Source organism: Oncorhynchus nerka, linkage group LG12, assembly GCF_034236695.1.
Source record: "Oncorhynchus nerka isolate Pitt River linkage group LG12, Oner_Uvic_2.0, whole genome shotgun sequence".
Taxonomy (NCBI): Eukaryota; Metazoa; Chordata; class Actinopteri; order Salmoniformes; family Salmonidae; genus Oncorhynchus; species Oncorhynchus nerka.
The window spans coordinates 81,853,491-81,867,783 of record NC_088407.1 but is presented as its reverse complement, the minus strand read 5'-3'; the positions used below and the strand labels follow the sequence as shown (position 1 = coordinate 81,867,783).

The 14,293-nt window shown below is 49.9% G+C and overlaps 1 protein-coding gene across 1 annotated transcript in view; it reads right to left on the bottom strand.

The window, feature by feature from the left end:
* The window catches only part of LOC115120510 (forkhead box protein N3-like), a 156,674-nt gene that overhangs the window by 62,757 nt on the left and 79,624 nt on the right, over positions 1–14,293 (bottom strand). The gene's annotated exons all lie outside the window — the stretch shown is intronic.

Below are 14,293 nucleotides of genomic sequence, written 5' to 3'. Positions count from 1 at the left end.
TATAGGTGTGAGTGAGAGGAGGGAAGGAGGGAGGAGTGGAGGTAAAGGTAGGTGTGAGTGAGAGGAGGGAAGGAGGGAGGAGTGAGGTAAAGGTATAGGTGTGAGTGAGAGGAGGGAAGGAGGGAGGAGTGGAGGTAAAGGTATAGGTGTGAGTGAGAGGAGGGAAGGAGGGAGGAGTGGAGGTAAAGGTATAGGTGTGAGTGAGAGGAGGGAAGGAGGGAGGAGTGGAGGTAAAGGTATAGGTGTGAGTGAGAGGAGGGAAGGAGGGAGGAGTGGAGGTAAAGGTATAGGTGTGAGTGAGAGGAGGGAAGGAGGGAGGAGTGGAGGTAAAGGTAGGTGTGAGTGAGAGGAGGGAAGGAGGGAGGAGTGGAGGTAAAGGTATAGGTGTGAGTGAGAGGAGGGAAGGAGGGAGGACTGGAGGTAAAGGTAGGTGTGAGTGAGAGGAGGGAAGGAGGGAGGAGTGGAGGTAAAGGTATATGTGTGAGTGAGAGGAGGGAAGGAGGGAGGAGTGGAGGTAAAGGTAGGTGTGAGTGAGAGGAGGGAAGGAGGGAGGAGTGGAGGTAAAGGTATAGGTGTGAGTGAGAGGAGGGAAGGAGTGGAGGGAAGGAGGGAGGAGTGGAGGTAAAGGTAGGTGAGTGAGAGGGAGGGAAGGAGGGAGGAGTGGAGGTAAAGGTATAGGTGTGAGTGAGAGGAGGGAAGGAGGGAGGAGTGGAGGGAAGGAGGGAGGAGTGGAGGTAAAGGTATAGGTGTGAGTGAGAGGAGGGAAGGAGGGAGGAGTGGAGGGAAGGAGGGAGGAGTGGAGGTAAAGGTAGGTGTGAGTGAGAGGAGGGAAGGAGGGAGGAGTGGAGGTAAAGGTATAGGTGTGAGTGAGAGGAGGGAAGGAGGGAGGAGTGGAGGTAAAGGTATAGGTGTGAGTGAGAGGAGGGAAGGAGGGAGGAGTGGAGGTAAAGGTATAGGTGTGAGTGAGAGGAGGGAAGGAGGGAGGAGTGGAGGGAAGGAGGGAGGAGTGGAGGTAAAGGTAGGTGTGAGTGAGAGGAGGGAAGGAGGGAGGAGTGGAGGTAAAGGTAGGTGTGAGTGAGAGGAGGGAAGGAGGGAGGGAGTGGAGGTAAAGGTATAGGTGTGAGTGAGAGGAGGGAAGGAGGGAGGAGAGGAGGGAAGGAGGGAGGAGTGGAGGGAAGGAGGAGGAGTGGAGGTAAAGGTAGGTGTGAGTGAGAGGAGGGAAGGAGGGAGGAGGGAGGTAAAGGTATAGGTGTGAGTGAGAGGAGGGAAGGAGGGAGGAGAGGAGGGAAGGAGGGAGGAGAGGAGGGAAGGAGGGAGGAGTGGAGGTAAAGGTAGGTGTGAGTGAGAGGAGGATGAGAGGAGGGAAGGAGGGAAGGAGGGAGGAGTGGAGGTAAAGGTAGGTGTGAGTGAGAGGAGGATGAGAGGAGGGAAGGAGGGAAGGAGGGAGGAGTGGAGGTAAAGGTATAGGTGTGAGTGAGAGGAGGGAAGGAGGGAGGAGTGGAGGTAAAGGTAGGTGTGAGTGAGAGGAGGGAAGGAGGGAGGAGAGGAGGTAAAGGTATAGGTGTGAGTGAGAGGAGGGAAGGAGGGAGGAGTGGAGGGAAGGAGGGAGGAGTGGAGGTAAAGGTATAGGTGTGAGTGAGAGGAGGGAAGGAGGGAGGAGTGGAGGTAAAGGTATAGGTGTGAGTGAGAGGAGGGAAGGAGGGAGGAGGGAGGGAAGGAGGGAGGAGTGGAGGTAAAGGTATAGGTGTGAGTGAGAGGAGGGAAGGAGGGAGGAGAGGAGGTAAAAGTAGGGAGTGAGTGAGAGGAGGATGAGAGGATGAGAGGAGGGAAGGAGGGAGGAGTGGAGGTAAAGGTAGGTGTGAGTGAGAGGAGGGAAGGAGGGAGGAGTGGAGGTAAAGGTATAGGTGTGAGTGAGAGGAGGGAAGGAGGGAGGAGTGGAGGTAAAGGTATAGGTGTGAGTGAGAGGAGGGAAGGAGGGAGGAGTGGAGGTAAAGGTAGGTGTGAGTGAGAGGAGGGAAGGAGGGAGGAGTGGAGGTAAAGGTAGGTGTGAGTGAGAGGAGGGAAGGAGGGAGGAGTGGAGGTAAAGGTAGGAGTGAGTGAGAGGAGGATGAGAGTATGAGAGGAGGGAAGGAGGGAGGAGAGGATATAAAAGGAGGAGTGAGTGAGAGGAGGATGAGGAGGATGAGAGGAGGGAAGGAGGGAGGAGAGGAGGGAAGGAGGGAGGAGAGGAGGGAAGGAGGGAGGAGTGGAGGGAAGGAGGGAGGAGGAGTGGAGGGAAGGAGGGAGGAGAGGAGGGGGAAGGAGGAGGAGAGGAGGGAAGGAGGGAGGAGTGGAGGGAAGGAGGGAGGAGAGGAGGAGGGAAGGAGGGAGGAGTGGAGGGAAGGAGGGAGGAGAGGAGGGAAGGAGGGAAGGAGGGAGGAGTGGAGGGTAAAGGTAGGTGTGAGTGAGAGGAGGGAAGGAGGGAGGAGAGGAGGTAAAGGTATAGGTGTGAGTGAGAGGAGGGAAGGAGGGAGGAGTGGAGGGAAGGAGGGAGGAGTGGAGGTAAAGGTATAGGTGTGAGTGAGAGGAGGGAAGGAGGGAGGAGTGGAGGTAAAGGTATAGGTGTGAGTGAGAGGAGGGAAGGAGGGAGGAGTGGAGGGAAGGAGGGAGGAGTGGAGGTAAAGGTATAGGTGTGAGTGAGAGGAGGGAAGGAGGGAGGAGAGGAGGTAAAAGTAGGAGTGAGTGAGAGGAGGATGAGAGTATGAGAGGAGGGAAGGAGGGAGGAGTGGAGGTAAAGGTAGGTGTGAGTGAGAGGAGGGAAGGAGGGAGGAGTGGAGGTAAAGGTATAGGTGTGAGTGAGAGGAGGGAAGGAGGGAGGAGTGGAGGTAAAGGTATAGGTGTGAGTGAGAGGAGGGAAGGAGGGAGGAGAGGAGGGAAGGAGGGAGGAGTGGAGGGAAGGAGGGAGGAGTGGAGGTAAAGGTAGGTGTGAGTGAGAGGAGGGAAGGAGGGAGGAGTGGAGGTAAAGGTATAGGTGTGAGTGAGAGGAGGGAAGGAGGGAGGAGAGGAGGGGAAGGAGGGAGGAGAGGAGGGAAGGAGGAGGAGTGGAGGTAAAGGTAGGTGTGAGTGAGAGGAGGATGAGAGGAGGGAAGGAGGGAGGAGTGGAGGTAAAGGTAGGTGTGAGTGAGAGGAGGATGAGAGGAGGGAAGGAGGGAAGGAGGGAGGAGTGGAGGTAAAGGTATAGGTGTGAGTGAGAGGAGGGAAGGAGGGAGGAGTGGAGGTAAAGGTAGGTGTGAGTGAGAGGAGGGAAGGAGGGAGGAGAGGAGGTAAAGGTATAGGTGTGAGTGAGAGGAGGGAATGAGGGAGGAGTGGAGGGAAGGAGGGAGGAGTGGAGGTAAAGGTATAGGTGTGAGTGAGAGGAGGGAAGGAGGGAGGAGTGGAGGTAAAGGTATAGGTGTGAGTGAGAGGAGGAAGGAGGGAGGAGGGAGGGAAGGAGGGAGGAGTGGAGGTAAAGGTATAGGTGTGAGTGAGAGGAGGGAAGGAGGGAGGAGAGGAGGTAAAAGTAGGAGTGAGTGAGAGGAGGATGAGAGTATGAGAGGAGGGAAGGAGGGAGGAGTGGAGGTAAAGGTAGGTGTGAGTGAGAGGAGGGAAGGAGGGAGGAGTGGAGGTAAAGGTATAGGTGTGAGTGAGAGGAGGGAAGGAGGGAGGAGTGGAGGTAAAGGTAGGTGTGAGTGAGAGGAGGGAAGGAGGGAGGAGTGGAGGTAAAGGTAGGTGTGAGTGAGAGGAGGGAAGGAGGGAGGAGTGGAGGTAAAGGTAGGTGTGAGTGAGAGGAGGGAAGGAGGGAGGAGGGAGGTAAAGGTAGGAGTGAGTGAGAGGAGGATGAGAGTATGAGAGGAGGGAAGGAGGGAGGAGAGGATATAAAAGGAGGAGTGAGTGAGAGGAGGATGAGAGGATGAGAGGAGGGAAGGAGGGAGGAGAGGAGGGAAGGAGGGAGGAGAGGAGGGAAGGAGGGAGGAGTGGAGGGAAGGAGGGAGGAGTGGAGGGAAGGAGGGAGGAGAGGAGGGAAGGAGGGAGGAGAGGAGGGAAGGAGGGAGGAGAGGAGGGAAGGAGGGAGGAGTGGAGGGAAGGAGGGAGGAGAGGAGGGAAGGAGGGAGGAGTGGAGGGAAGGAGGGAGGAGAGGAGGGAAGGAGGGAGGAGAGGAGGGAAGGAGGGAGGAGAGGAGGGAAGGAGGGAGGAGAGGAGCTCCTGGTTCAGAACAAACACTAGGTGAATAATATGGAGTGAAGTGTTACACACACTTTCACAAACGTTGTTGTCTTATGGCGGACCGTTTATTTTTCTTCTTCATTCTCTCAATTCAATTAAGGGCTTTATTATCGTGGGAAACATATGTTTACATTGCCAAAGCAAGTGAATAGAAAACAAAAAAAAGAGTAAAATAAACAATAAAAATGTACAGTAAACATTACTCACAAATGTTCCAAAGGAATAGAGACATTTCAAATGTCATGTCATGGCTATATACAAATGTCATGCCTCTCTCTCTCTCCCTCTCTCTCTCTCTCTCTCTCTCTCTCTCTCTCTCTCTCTCTCGTCCTTTGACTTATCACCTGAATAAGAAAGTGGAAAGGAGGGGAAAAAGGATAACAGAGAGAGAAATAGAAGACAGCTAACTTGTTCTCTCTCTCTCTCTCTCTCTCTCTCTCTCTGCATTATACATTTAATGTCTATCTATGATATTTATTTAACAATAGAATATGATACGTCTATTCATAACTCCATCAGCAAGGATCCTAATCACTCTCATATCGTTATGGGAACATCACGAAGACAGGAAGGACAGGAAGACATTTTATACAACTACAAGAAAACCCTTTAACTTGTCCAACTTTCTGCATAAGAAAAGTCAGGAAAAATTAAAGAATGATGAGAAAAGTATCTCTGTCAGAATGTTTGGTAACAAGCCACTATGGTCGGTACGTTCCTACGGTACATGCTGTACTTAGTAATGGTTTGTTTTCGGCAGTGGGTGCTATAGAGAGGATATCACTTCCTGATATGCTCTGTGTGCCCATAGGAAAGGGCTGTGGTATGGAAATCACTTCCTGATATGCTCTGTGTCCCCATAGGAGGGGGCTGTGGTATGGAAATCACTTCCTGATATGCATATTATAGCTAATTGAGACTGTGGATAAGTTAATTCGGGGCGGCAGGGTAGCCTAGTGGTTAGAGAGTTGGACTAGTAACCAAAAGGTTGCAAGTTCAAATCCCTGAGCTGACAAGGTACAAATCTGTTGTTCTGCCCCTGAACAGGCAGTTAACCCATTGTTCCTGGGCAGTCATTGAAAATAAGAATTTGTTCTTAACTGACTTGCCTGGTAAAATAAAGGAAAAATTCAAATAAAATATAAATTCAACTATACAATCTGCCTAAATACACTACATGGCCAAAAGTATGTGGACACCTGCTCGTCGAACATCTCATTTCAAAATCTTGGCCATTAATATGTAGTTGGGTCCCCCCTTTGCTGCTATAACAGCCTCCACTCTTTATGGGAAGGCTTTCCACTAGATGTTGGAACGTTGCTGCAGGGACTTCCATTCAGCCACAAGAGCATTAGTGAGGTCGGGCACTGATGTTGGCAATTATTTTTTATTTTTTTTATTTCACCTTTATTTAACCAGGTAAGCAAGTTGAGAACAAGTTCTCATTTACAATTGCGACCTGGCCAAGATAAAGCAAAGCAGTTCGACACATACAACGACACAGAGTTACACATGGAGTAAAACAAACATACAGTCAATAATACAGTAAAAAAAACAAGTCTATATACAATGTGAGCAAATTAGGTGAGAAGGGAGGTAAAGGCAAAAAAGGCCATGGTGGCAAAGTAAATACAATATAGCAAGTAAAACACTGGAATGGTAGTTTTGAAATGGAAGAATGTGCAAAGTAGAAATAAAAATAATGGGGTGCAAAGGAGCAAAATAAATAAATAAATTAAATACAGTTGGGAAAGAGGTAGTTGTTTGGGCTAAATTATAGGTGGGCTATGTACAGGTGCAGTAATCTGTAAGATGCTCTGACAGTTGGTGCTTAAAGCTAGTGAGAGAGATAAGTGTTTCCAATTTAAGAGATTTTTGTAGTTCGTTCCAGTCATTGGCAGCAGAGAACTGGAAGGAGAGGCGGCCAAAGAAAGAATTGGTTTTGGGGGTGACTAGAGAGATATACCTGCTGGAGCGTGTGCTACAGGTGGGAGATGCTATGGTGACCAGCGAGCTGAGATAAGGGGGACTTTACCTAGCAGGGTCTTGTAGATGACATGGAGCCAGTGGGTTTGGCGACGAGTATGAAGCGAGGGCCAGCCAACGAGAGCGTACAGGTCGCAATGGTGGGTAGTATATGGGGCTTTGGTGACAAAACGGATAGCACTGTGATAGACTGCATCCAATTTGTTGAGTAGGGTATTGGAGGCTATTTTGTAAATGACATCGCCAAAGTCGAGGATTGGTAGGATGGTCAATTTTACAAGGGTATGTTTGGCAGCATGAGTGAAGGATGCTTTGTTGCGAAATAGGAAGCCAATTCTAGATTTAACTTTGGATTGGAGATGTTTGATATGGGTCTGGAAGGAGAGTTTACAGTCTAACCAGACACCTAAGTATTTGTAGTTGTCCACGTATTCTAAGTCAGAGCCGTCCAGAGTAGTGATGTTGGACAGGCGGGTAGGTGCAGGTAGCGATCGGTTGAAGAGCATGCATTTAGTTTTACTTGTATTTAAGAGCAATTGGAGGCCACGGAAGGAGAGTTGTATGGCATTGAAGCTTGCCTGGAGGGTTGTTAACACAGTGTCCAAAGAAGGGCCGGAAGTATACAGAATGGTGTCGTCTGCATAGAGGTGGATCAGAGACTCACCAGCAGCAAGAGCGACCTCATTGATGTATACAGAGAAGAGAGTCGGTCCAAGAATTGAACCCTGTGGCACCCCCATAGAGACTGCCAGAGGTCCGGACAGCAGACCCTCCGATTTGACACACTGAACTCTATCAGAGAAGTAGTTGGTGAACCAGGCGAGGCAATCATTTGAGAAACCAAGGCTGTCGAGTCTGCCGATGAGGATGTGGTGGTTGACAGAGTCGAAAGCCTTGGCCAGATCAATGAATACGGCTGCACAGTAATGTTTCTTATCGATGGCGGTTAAGATATCGTTTAGGACCTTGAGCGTGGCTGAGGTGCACCCATGACCAGCTCTGAAACCAGATTGCATAGCAGAGAAGGTATGGTGAGATTCGAAATGGTCGGTAATCTGTTTGTTGACTTGGCTTTCGAAGACCTTAGAAAGGCATGGTAGGATAGATAGATAGATATAGGTCTGTAGCAGTTTGGGTCAAGAGGGGGATGACCGCAGCTGCTTTCCAATCTTTGGGAATCTCAGATGACACGAAAGAGAGGTTGAACAGGCTAGTAATAGGGGTGGCAACAATTTCGGCAGATAATTTTAGAAAGAAAGGGTCCAGATTGTCTAGCCCGGCTGATTTGTAGGGGTCCAGATTTTTCAGCTCTTTCAGAACTTCAGCTGAATGGATTTGGGAGAAGGAGAAATGGGGAAGGCTTGGGCGAGTTGCTGTTGGGGGTGCAGTGCTGTTGACCGGGGTAGGAGTTGCCAGGTGGAAAGCATGGCCAGCCGTAGAAAAATGCTTATTGAAATTCTCAATTATGGTGGATTTATCAGTGGTGACAGTGTTTCCTATCTTCAGTGCAGTGGGCAGCTGGGAGGAGGTGTTCTTATTCTCCATGGACTTTACAGTGTCCCAGAACTTTTTAGAGTTAGTGTTGCAGGAAGCAAATTTCTGCTTGAAAAAGCTAGCCTTGGCTTTTCTAACTGCCTGTGTATAATGGTTTCTAGCTTCCCTGAACAGCTGCATATCACGGGGGCTGTTCGATGCTAATGCAGAACGCCATAGGATGTTTTTGTGTTGGTTAAGGGCAGTCAGGTCTGGGGAGAACCAAGGGCTATATCTGTTCCTGGTTCTAATTTTCTTGAATGGGGCATGTTTATTTAAGATTGTTAGGAAGGCATTTTAAAAAAATATCCAGGCATCCTCTACTGACGGGATGAGATCAATATCCTTCCAGGACACCCCGGCCAGGTCGATTAGAAAGGCCTGCTCGCTGAAGTTTTTCAGGGAGCGTTTTACAGTGATGAGTGGAGGTCGTTTGACCGCTGACCCATTACGGATGCAGGCAATGAGGCAGTGATCGCTGAGATCTTGGTTGAAGACAGCAGAGGTGTATTTAGAGGGGAAGTTGGTTAGGATGATATCTATGAGGGTGCCCGTGTTTAAGGCTTTGGGGGGGGGTACCTGGTAGGTTCATTGATAATTTGTGTGAGATTGAGGGCATCAAGTTTAGATTGTAGGATGGCTGGGGTGTTAAGCATGTTCCAGTTTAGGTCGCCTAGCAGCACGAGCTCTGAAGATAGATGGGGGGCAATCAGTTCACATATGGTGTCCAGAGCACAGCTGGGAGCAGAGGGTGGTCTATAGCAGGTGGCAACGGTGAGAGACTTGTTTTTAGAGAGGTGGATTTTTAAAAGTAGAAGTTCAAATTGTTTGGGTACAGACCTGGATAGTAGGACAGAACTCTGCAGGCTATCTTTGCAGTAGATTGCAACACCGCCCCCTTTGGCAGTTCTATCTTGTCTGAAAATGTTGTAGTTTGGAATTAAAATTTCTGAATTTTTGGTGGTCTTCCTAAGCCAGGATTCAGACACAGCTAGAACATCCGGGTTGGCAGAGTGTGCTAAAGCAGTGAAAAGAACAAACTTAGGGAGGAGGCTTCTAATGTTAACATGCATGAAACCAAGCCTAAACCAATTAGGCTTGGCTCACAGTCGGCGTTCCAATTAATCCCAAAGGTGTTCGATGAGGTTGAGGTCAGGGCTCTGTGCAGGCCAGTCAAGTTTTTCCACACAGATCTTGGAAAACCATTTCTGTATGGACCTCGCTTTGAGCACGGTAGCATTGTCATGCTGAAACAGGAAAGGGCCTTCCCCAAACTGTTGCCACAAAGTTGGAAGCACAGAATTGTCTAGAACAAGCAATGCCGTCGGGGGTATGCAAAATAAAAATGTGATACACATTTTTTTTACATTTTAATAATACAACTCTTCAGTTTTCAAACAGTCCATTTAGATTTTCCAACGGGGCTGTACATTTGGGTGAGGTTTTTTTCTCGTCTGAGTAGCATGGCTTCACTGCCAAAAATAAAATGAAACCATCTAGTGTTCAGCGAAATAACAACACAATGTCAAATACAGGTAGCCTAATCAAATAATTAACATCCAATCACATTAACCGTTACTCTCTTGTGGGAATTCCACTAGCGGTCAGTATGTAGCCAAACGTAGCTGCTGCTCATTCCGTTTCCTCGAAAATTGATAAATGGTTAAAAAAAAGTACCCCCCGTGTCCAAAGAGACAAATTCTAGCTCTACTGATAGTACTGCTACTCCCTCTATCCCATCTCCTCTCTCTCCTCCCTCTATCCCCTCTCCTCTCTCTCCTCCCTCTATCCCCTCTCCTCTCTTTCCTCCCTCTATCCCCTCTCCTCCCTCTATCACTCTCTTCTCCCTCTCCTCCCTCTAACCCCTCTCCTCTCTCTATCCCATCTCCTCTCTCTCCACCCTCTATCCCCTCTCCACCCTCTATCCCATCTCCTCTCTCTCCTGCCTATATCCCCTCTCCTCCCTCTATCCCATCTCCTCTCTCTCCTCCCTCTATCCCCTCTCCTCTCTTTCCTCCCTCTATCCCCTCTCCTCCCTCTATCCACTCTCTTCTCCCTCTCCTCCCTCTAACCCCTCTCCTCTCTCTTCCCTCTCCTCTCTCCCTCCCTCTCTCCTCCCTCCTCTCTCTCCTCCTCTCTTCTCTCTCCTCTCTCTCCTCCCTCTATCCCCTCTCCTCCCTCTATCCACTCTCTTCTCCCTCTCCTCCCTCTAACCCCTCTCCTCTCTCTTCCCTCTCCTCCCGCTCCTCTCTCCACCCTCTACCCCTCTCCTCTCTCTTCCCTCTCCTCTCTCTCCTCCCTCTCCTCTCTCTCCCCTCCCTCTCCTCTCTCCCTATCCCCTCTCCTTTCTCTCCTCCCTCTCCTCTCTCCCTATCCCCTCTCCTCCCTCTTCTCCCTCTCCCCTCTCTCCTCCCGCTATCCCCTGTCCCCTGTTTGAAAGTGATGGGTATAGCGCTAGACACTATCTCTCTGATTCCTAAGCAAGGCACGGCGCCACACCACAACACTTTGAACTGAAGAGGCGTAACTCGACAAGAAGAGCAGGGAGAGGAGAGAGGAGGAGAGAGGAGGGGAGAGGAGGAGAGAGGAGGAGAGAGGAGGGGAAGAAAGAGTGGGTGTATTTGTAGAGATTTTGGCAGGGTGTCAAGGGGGGGGGGGTTCCTAAAACCCTAAATGAATGGTGACCTGCAGGAGACTGGGACAGGGATGAGAGAGGCTGAATAACATCACACAGCAGATGGAGGGGTGTGTGTGTGTGTGTCATCGAAATAGTGGATCAATAATATAGGGCTAGTTTCTCAGTCCCTCCAGGAAATCCCCCAACACACTCAAGACCTGCTCGACGGGCAAGGCAACACACACATACACACATCAGTGAGCGTGCTTACTGGTGTCTATTCAATTTTGGGTTTTATTTTTAGATCAAGACGTGTGTGCACACGCGTGTCTGTGTGGGCCTGCAGTTCAGATCATGTTTCGTTTTGCTGCTTTCGACAGATGTTCCTCCCACACACAGTACCTGCCGATACAGGTGCACTATCCCTCCCTCCCTCCTTCCCTCCCTCTCCAGGTAATACCAGGCTCTACAGCAGCAGAGTTCATACTAAACACTCCTCCCTCTAAGTGCCAGTCTTAGTATCAGTGGTGTGGAGAGGCTGTCTGTCAGCTGTCTAAGGACTGCATGGACATCCAGTAACTCGCAGGTGCAGGAGACCGAGAGAGAGAGGGAGAGAGAGAGAGAGGGGGAGAGAGAGAGAGAGAGAGAGAGAGAGAGAGAGAGAGAGAGAGAGAGAGAGAGAGAGAGAGAGAGAGAGAGAGAGAGAGAGAGAGAGAGAGAGAGAGAGAGGGGATTAGAGGAAGTATGAGAGGTAGAACAATTGAGAGAGAGGATTAAAGTTGATCAAGGACTATAATTAACACATCTCACCAAGGATAATGGTATAATCTAGATGATTATTAATTTTATCTCAAACACTCATCGCCCTTTCCTCCATGACATAAAAGCTTGGGGAAGATGTCTACTGACGTTTCGCAACCATGGCAACAATACTCCAGGTGGCCAGCGCTAACCATTACCATGGCAACATCCAGAAGGTGAAGCTCCATGTCTTCCTCACTGAGTGGGGGATTGAGTCAAATTAACTGACCGACTGATTGAGTCCAGTTAATGACCGACTGATTAAGTCCAGTTAACTTACTGAGGGATTGAACCAGTTAACTGACTGGGGGATTGAGTCCAGTTAACTTACTGAGGGATTGAATCCAGTTAATTGACTGAGGGATTGAGTCCAGTTAACTGACTGAGGGATTGAATCCAGTTAACTGACTGGGGGATTGAGTCCAGTTAACTGACTGGGGGATTGAGTCCAGTTAACTGACTGGGGGATTGAGTCCAGTTAACTGACTGAGGGATTGAGTCCAGTTAACTGACTGAGGGATTGAATCCAGTTAACTGACTGGGGGATTGAGTCCAGTTAACTGACTGAGGGATTGAGCCACACCCCCAGTGGAACACTAGCCACACCCCCAGTGGAACACTAGCCACACCCCCAGTGGAACACTAGCCACACCCCCAGTGGAACACTAGCCATACCCACCCCCCAGTGGAACAGCCATAGAACACTAGCCACACCCCCAGTGGAACACTAGCCACACCCCCAGTGGAACACTAGCCACACCCCCAGTGGAACACTAGCCACTCCCCCAGTGGAACACTAGCCACTCCCCCAGTGGAACACTAGCCATACCCACAGTAGAACACTAGCCACACCCCCAGTGGAACACTAGCCACACCCCCAGTGGAACACTAGCCACACCCCCAGTGGAACACTAGCCACACCCCCAGTGGAACACTAGCCACACCCCAGTGGAACACTAGCCACACCCCCAGTGGAACACTAGCCATACCCCCAGTGGAACACTAGCCACACCCCCAGTGGAACACTAGCCACACCCCAGTGGAACACTAGCCACACCCCCAGTGGAACACTAGCCATACCCCCAGTGGAACACTAGCCACACCCCCAGTGGAACACTAGCTTCACCCCCAGTGGAACACTAGCCACACCCCCAGTGGAACACTAGCCACACCCCCAGTGGAACACTAGCCACACCCCCAGTGGAACACTAGCCACACCCCCAGTGGACCACTAGCCACACCCCCAGTGGAACACTAGCCATACCCCCAGTGGAACACTAGCCACACCCCCAGTGGAACACTAGCCACACCCCCAGTGGAACACTAGCCACACGCCCAGTGGAACACTAGCCATACCCCAGTGGAACACTAGCCATACCCCCAGTGGAACACTAGCCACACCCCCAGTGGAACACTAGCCACACCCCAAGTGGAACACTAGCCATACCCCCAGTGGAACACTAGCCACACCCCCAGTGGAACACGACAACAGAAGACTTTCCCCTTTATTTGTGTCCCTCCTTCGTTTCCTCCTAGAAACTGATACAGTACCAGACAAAAGTTTGGAAGCACCTACTCATTACAGTTTCAAAAAATCTAAATGTATTCTACATAATGGTGAAGACATCGAAACTTTGAAATAACCAAACAAGTGATAAACAAATCAAAAAATGTATTTTATATTCTACAATTAATAAAAAAATAAAGAGAAACCCTTGAATGAGTAGGTTTGTCCAAACTTTTGACTGCTCCTGTATTTTACTCCTTCTTTCAAAACTCCTCTCTCCCTCATGTTTTCCACTTCTCCCTCCTATCCTTCCCTCTCTGTCACATGTGCTCCCTCTCCGGCCTCTAGGTCAACAGGCTGCTCCTTACTGTGCACACCTGTCACCATCGTTACGCGCACCCGCGCGTCATCAGACTCACCTGGACTCCATCACCTCCCTGATTACCGTCCCTTAAATATGTCCCTTTGGTTCCTTCCCCAGGCGTCATTGTTTCTATTCCAGTTTCATGTCTGTTCGTGTTTCTTGTTTTGTATTATGTTGTGTTTATTATTTAAAACACTCACTCCCCGAACTTACTTCCCGACTCTCAGCACACATCGTCACACTCTCCCTCCCTCCTATCCTTCCCTCTTTGGCTTCACAATAGCCATATTAAGGTCTCTGTGCATAACCATGTGCAGTATCAGAGTAGCAGGAACTTGGAAAACCGGTCCACTGGTCAAGTGACAAAGGAACAATGCTGACTTATACACCAAAACCCTTCTCAATACCCAGAGCCATGGGAAGAGAGCGTGGAGAGAGGACAATCCATTCCATAGGATTACAGTAGAGCACGAAAGAAAGACAAGAGAAACGAGAGGATGCTGGGATGTTGCCTGAATCCCCCCCCCAAAAAAAAATCATGTCTGAATGAAAGAAAGACAAGAGAAAGGAGAGGATGCTGGGGTGTTGCCAGAATCCCTCTATAACCCCCCCCAAAAAAAAAAAAGAATGTCTGAATGAAAGAAAGAGAGGGAGAGGAGCAGACACAGAAAGGAGCCTTTAGACTACGAGACATTCTGTTTTATTAGAGCAGAACCAATTCTATATCGACACAGTGTGAGTTATTTTCATCTATCCAGGTACCTGAAGGGAGGGATGGTTTAAGATATCTAAAGAGCATATGCAAATGAGTCAACATCTCCACTTCGGCAGCTTTGAGGTGAATGAGAAACGTGGAAGGAGGGAGGTTTCATTTCACCCTGGTGCACTAAGGGGGTGAGGGGTGAGGAAGGGACATGGAAGGAGGGAGGTTTCAGTTCACCCTGGTGCACTAAGGGGGGTGAGGGGTGAGGAAGGGACATGAGGAAGGGACATGGAAGGAGGGGGAGGTTTCAGTTCACCCTGGTGCACTAAGGGGGTGAGGGGTGAGGGGTGAGGAAGGGACATGGAAGGAGGGAGGTTTCAGTTCACCCTGGTGCACTAAGGGGGTGAGGGGTGAGGGGTGAGGAAGGGACATGGAAGGAGGGAGGTTTCAGTTCACCCTGGTGCACTAAGGGGGTGAGGGGTGAGGGGTGAGGAAGGGACATGGAGGAAGGGACATGGAAGGAGGGAGGTTTCAGTTCAC